Here is a 6,084-nt window from a genome sequence, read left to right as displayed (position 1 = left end):
TCATCATTATTTTACTATTATGGTACCTCGAAATTCCTTTCTTGGGATTTATGGATACGTGCTGCTGCTCGAATAAATGATATTTGTGTACATGATAATCAGTCCCTCTATGTATCTATCTATATATATATATATACGCAAAATATCAAAAATACAATGGCTTTGCTCTCCGCGAACAGATAACCTCTAATTAACTTTCCGCAATTTCAGGATCTTCCCCCTAGACCAATACTTTCGATAACATTCTGACATGTGATATAACCACTATTACAAGTGCAGAGTTCGCGCCATTGGGAACCAACAGCATCAACCGAGCTACTAAGCAACCATTGATCTTATATACGTTAAAACCCACCGCTCTGCTCAAAGAAACAGCACAGTTTCATTAAAAAAAAAGCAAAAAGAACTAAATACAAATTAAAACGTTTCGCAATTTTCAAGGATTTATACCGAGGTAGGATATGAAAAAAACTGGTGGTCAGCAATTTTGCAATAATTCGTATTAGGTATTACAATTGGATTATATTTGAATTTAAATTCATTACTTCTTCGAAGCAAAGATTGTTTCGAAAAATTCGTTTTAAATGTTTCATCTAAACTTAAATGCATATCTTGACTTCTTGATTCCTTGAGATCTCAAGGAATAATTTTTTCCAGTATTGCGTTCACCAAACAGTGCAAGCTTCCTTCTCTTTCATTAAATATTAATAGCTCGTGCGTGTTATAAGTTAAATTCAAAATCAGAATATAAAAGAATATGATATCCTTGAAAGCGTGTTTAAAAGGAATTTAAAAATAAAACATTGGGACTGTTAATTGAAAAACGCAAAATGTAAATTGAAACGTTAGAATATACTCAAGTCTTTAAAAAATATTTGAAACTAAAAACTATGAAAATGCAAATTAATTACTCATATTTTATCTCTTCAAATCGATTCGCCAAGGGTAATAATTTTAAACATTAAATCTTAAACAAAAAAGGAGTACTTATATCTGTTTCGTTCCATTTCACATTTTGAGCAACAACAAATTAAAATAAAAATGAAACAAAAAATTTTAAAAATCGTAAAGATTCCAGATTTTACATTGCGCTAAATGTGCGTTTTTGTCATTTACACACATACATACATACACGTTTCTAGAGCATTTCGGCTAATGTCCCTTGGGACAAAAAATATTTACAAATAGCATACCTTTAGAAATTTCGATAGACAATTTAGCGCGCTGGAGATAAAAATATACTTTTTCTTACAGTGTTGCCATTGCTTACTCTGAAATCGTTGAATGTGTTAATCAAAAATCCGTTAAAATTTAAAAAAACATGAAAAAGACAATGAAACAAACCCCAAATTCGGGCTTCTAGTTGTGCATATTCAGGTGGAAAATTGGGTTATTTAAAATTTGATGACTCTAGTTACCGTTTTTCTTCCAGTGCGAGAATATGTATAAATTCATGCAGGCCCTTCCTTATTTAATTTCTTTAAATATAATACAGGGCAATAATATTTGGTGGCAACACATTTTGAAAACTGAAACAGGCATGTATGGTGAACCGACGCAAAATGCCGTTTCGAGAATAATATACTCCTACTCCAGCCCGCCTTTGGGATAAACATACAGAAGTAATAATAATATAAAAAATGAAAAAATTATAAAAGCTACATATAGATATCTATATAATAATGAGCGTACGCGTTCGTGATAGATTGAATGACCACAACTGCTATGATAGGTTGTTAAAATTTATGTTATCGAAAGAAAAACTTCAGAATTCCCAACCTTTATACAAAAATTGTCGTACATTTCCTCACAGCGTCACAAAGTACAGTCAGTAGTTGCACTTCAAACTACTAAGTACGTTAAATACCACGCAATACAAAGCACATCTAAAGAGGAAGTATCTCAATACTCACTTTGAACCAACAACAACAACTGAGAGCAGATGCTCTCTTCAATCTTATACAGTTTTTCCCCTGCCGCCGAGATATTTCTCTCTTTTTATCTTCTCGAAATTCCTAGAAGGCATATGAGAGCCGAATTACGCTTACTTCTACATCTAACATCCATTACAATATGCACTACATTTATACATAATGCGCCGGTGACATTCGAACATAACATGAGCACCGTGTTGACTTTCCTACGAAGCCTGTCTGATATACCCGGGGGCTCACCAGCGGCCGAGCGGTAAAATCGCTGAACACTGGTAGTTCGGTCCGAGGTTCGAATCCCGCGAACGGGCTGGCTGCATGGGCGTTTTCGTGGTTTTCCCCATCTGTAACGTGTATACGAGCCAGTTTCCCTTAGAAAGTCCTCCACGAAGGCATCCCTCCTCTTAGGCAGATAGCCCTCGAGGCTTTGCCATAATCACACACACACACATGATATACCCGGATGATCTTATCTTCGTCGGGAGGAGTTTTGAAACACACGTCAATTCTAGGACGACAGTAGCTATCTTTATTCGTAACCTCTTTAAACCGGAGATTGTCAAAGTAAAATCTAGCTCCACCAATTTTCTCTCTGACCAAGACTATGGAGACGCCCATGGACTTGCTGAAGGCTCAATGACATCGTTTTGTTTCATGTCTTTTAGAAGTTATCTTACCTTTTCCTGTTTGGCAATCCGTAGACGTCTTGGATGTCGTTTGACTGGTGGATGACATCCGTTATCGATTATATGATGTGTCAAGCGATGAGCAAAAGAAAGATTCTTGAAATTCTTTGAATGGCATGTTCGGCAGCACTACTCTCTTGATAGTTTTACCGCGCATTCTGCAGTAATTCCCATATTAGGGCATCACTCGAAGTCTACACCTCGAATAATATTACTCTAACTTTCTCTTCGGAAGTATGCGATTGTGTGAAGAAAATCTAAAAGAAGGAAGGCTCGGGATTGGAAAAATTGTAAATACGTTGATTAAAAAGTTCTCCTTGAAGACAGGTTTTCTTTGATAACTGAAATCATTTACCTTCTCTTTGATTATAAGCATTTTCCTGGACCATTGTAAATAGCGGTAATTATACCGATCCTTAAAACGAAAAGGCTTCCTCCGTCACCAATCGTCTTATTGGTTCGATAAGACTGCTATCTAGGATAAGTAAAATCGTGGAGGCTACAATTCTAAGAAGAATTAATTCTGTCATCCAAGAAAAGAATCTGATAATTCCACATCAGTTTGTTTTGCGCCACTGCTTCTTCACCACACATCAGCTGCACGGAGTGGTTGAACACATTGCTAAAACTGTTTCCAAAAAATTAGAAGGCGAAGGACGTAATTCCTCAGCATTTAATTTATAAAAGAGTTTTTCTAAGCAATATTACTGACTTCCAGTGTCTGGTACTGATTTTACCGTTAATTTACCAGTCATTACCATTTTGTCCAATTTCGATTCAACATTAACATTCAAAGTGGCTACTTCTGGTTTAGAATTGGTTTTAGAGCATTCGGAAGTTTTATGACTAAAAGCTTAACATTAAAACCATTTAATTCTCTTATTTTTATGAATACAATTTTTAGAAACATGATTTTTCAAACCACAGTTTAAAGAAATGACATTGTTACGACTTCAAAACTGTATTCATATCAGATTTACAATGAAACTTTATTTTTATTCACCATTTCGTGTTCTGAGTTATCTCTATCATTAAATTCACTTTTCGATTTCGTTCTATCGAAAGCAACTTTACATTTTGCAAAATCGTCTCTCATCACTTCGTACACTTTAAGTTTTCTTTAAATTCAAATAAGGTTCTAAACTCTGTTTTCGTGCCTATCATTTATTCCTCTTATTACATAATACATTATGGCAACGTCATCTATTTTTCCCAAATTGCATAATTATTTCATCTTTAAAAATATTCTTGCCCGTTTCATTATTTTCCATTTTTCTTTGACTTAACAGCTCATATAAATAAGATAATTTTAAAAAAATATATAAATTGTGGGTAAAGGCTTTTTTTCAATTTTGGCTACGAATCAATTTCTGGCTCTGTTCGAAGAAATAATACAGTATTTTCGCGAGGTAATCGTTTGGTCTTATTTTGTTTAATCCGACAAAATGTATTCGCGAAATGTTGGAACCAAAGAACAACATTTTCATGCGATTCTACTATAAAATTCATAATTATAATTAATAAGATGTTAACACTCAGAATAATTAATGTTAACACTCAGATTTATATAATTTGCATTGATTACATTTTTACAAGCATAATCATATTGTATAGAAGAATCAAGGAAATTTTTGTTCTCAAAAATATCGCGCTGCATTGAAAATCGTTTTCACTTCTTTTATTTATTTCCACTTCTGTTTGCGATTCATCGGAGCTAGTAGTACCGGCACCCCATTTACATTCTGAGCTAATATTTCAGCATCACATAAGAAACATAAAATTATTTTTGCTAGCTCGGATTTATTACTTTTGAATGAAATGCTTAAGATATAAAAAGATGTGACTAGCTTATTAAATGAAAAGCTTTCTTCTATATCTTTTAATTTCCTTTAAAATTTCTCTCTACCTGAAGCAAAGTCAAAATAAGAAAAATTCCTAATTGTCTTTCGATTTGACCTATCACCGTCAGAATCGAAAATAAATCTATGTAAACTTTTAATTTTATCTGCTATACAATTCCTCAGTGCTACACAGATTTGTTTAATTTCACTTATAATCATTGTCAAAAATGAAAGCAAAAGCTACATACCTTCTAGTTTTCAAGTTGTTCAATATGTAATCCTAAGAAGTAATCTGTGGAAAAACACTACTATTCTAAATTGAAAAATTCCACTATTCATCCCACTTCTGGAGAAAAATGTAGTGGATACTTCGTAGAAGATAGAGACATCTGCAGAGTTTCTTTATCTTGGACAACAAGTTTAATTACATTAAAATATGTGCACATTTTCAATAGATAGAATACATGTAGTTCGCTTCTATGATGCAGTATTATTATGTCTTAAAAATCCATCGTCGTCATTCTTTCAATACATCTATAGGACAACTGCCAAACTGAAACATTAGAGCGAATTATACGATGAGCAACTCAGCGACAACTGACGTTTAACATTGAAACCACACACACACACACACACACACACATACACACACACACAATTATATATATATATATATAATTTGGTCCTGCCGATTGCGAGAAGAAAGGAAGGTGCACATCTAAATGTTATAGCAGTCCATATAGAAAATTTCAACGTACTGTGACAAATCATTTTTCAGTTATGCTAAATAAAGAAATGTGTAGAGACATTACTAAAAATCCTCTTCTGAATTCATTTTAGAATCTGTTTTGGAACATATAGTGCTTTATTCTGCCCGTACCTACAGTTGTCACGAAAAAAAATTCGTTTAAAGGATTCAAGATTCATCGAGGTAACAATGCTTCCTTTATTTCCTGCGAGGTAGTAAAAAAGAATAAATTATTTTCATTTATATAGTGGATTGAACAGTCCTGCTCAAAAGAGGGCTTGTCATGTCCAGAATATTCCAGAGGGGTTTACCCCCCCCCCCACACACACGTTTGGCCCCATTGCAAGAAATCCCATAGAAGTAAAGTCTTGCAAATACAAATCTGTGAAATATTTCCGAGCTAGTTACAGTTTTCTTATTCACTCGTGTTAAAAAATTTGAATTTGCGTATATAATATATTCTTCGTGTGGTGGGTATTAAATTTGTTTTTTTCTTCTTCTTTCTGTGGTTCTGAACGCATACCTGCAATATGCTTCAGGAAAAACAGAAACTAATTTTTCAGCAACATTGGACAACGGAGCTGAATAATAGGAGAAAACATCCGAGTAAGTTGTGTACTTCTTCTGCTCCGTAATGTTAGTATCACGCCCATTTAATGCAAAGCTTCGTTTCGAGACGAATCATAAAAATGTTTGCTCTGCAAAATCAAGAAAGAAGTGAGTTTGCATAATAAGTAAAGCGATACGCTAACGAAATAACTTGTTTCGTATCTTCTTTTAGGCCAAAGAATAATATCACTGAAACGAGTTTACATACGCCTCACTGTTTAGCACAGCATGGAAAACCGCCTTCTGATATGAGATTCTCAAGACTTATT

The sequence above is a fragment of the Stegodyphus dumicola genome, chromosome 11 (assembly GCF_044657685.1).
Source record: "Stegodyphus dumicola isolate Sdum_Otavi_A_Nest chromosome 11, ASM4465768v1".
In the NCBI taxonomy this organism is placed as follows: domain Eukaryota; kingdom Metazoa; phylum Arthropoda; class Arachnida; order Araneae; family Eresidae; genus Stegodyphus; species Stegodyphus dumicola.
The sequence above is the reverse complement of the archived record's forward strand: the minus strand, read 5'-3'. Positions refer to the sequence as shown.